The following is a 416-nucleotide window of genomic DNA, read 5'->3' as shown; positions in this document are numbered from 1 at the left end:
AATAAAACTTTGCTTACCAGAAAAGCTGACTGAAGTTACTTTACCCCTGGTTGCATTAAGTCATTCGGTTACAATAGGCTAGAAAGCCAGGACTGCATAAACACATTAAATACACATGAGGGTCTTACTAGTATCGAGCGTATGGTGCAGAAAAACTATACATGGACCGCCTCTGTTAGCTTTGATGTTGTCCAATTCAGTCTTCTCTCTGAACCCTAAACCAAAACCGTGTAATTAAAATACTGCACAAAGGCCGTTACTGGCGTGAATTAAACACCTCGGTCTGAACCGCAGCTTTTCAAAAGGGAAGCAGTGACTGGATCCCATACTTGAACACAATTCAAATGTTAATTCCACTTATGCAAGTGTAATCAGTTCTATCAAATTTCATATCGAGTGATCTGCGTTGTGTGGCT

This window comes from Perca fluviatilis, chromosome 7 (assembly GCF_010015445.1).
Source record: "Perca fluviatilis chromosome 7, GENO_Pfluv_1.0, whole genome shotgun sequence".
Classification (NCBI taxonomy): domain Eukaryota; kingdom Metazoa; phylum Chordata; class Actinopteri; order Perciformes; family Percidae; genus Perca; species Perca fluviatilis.
Note: the sequence above shows the minus strand (reverse complement) of the source record.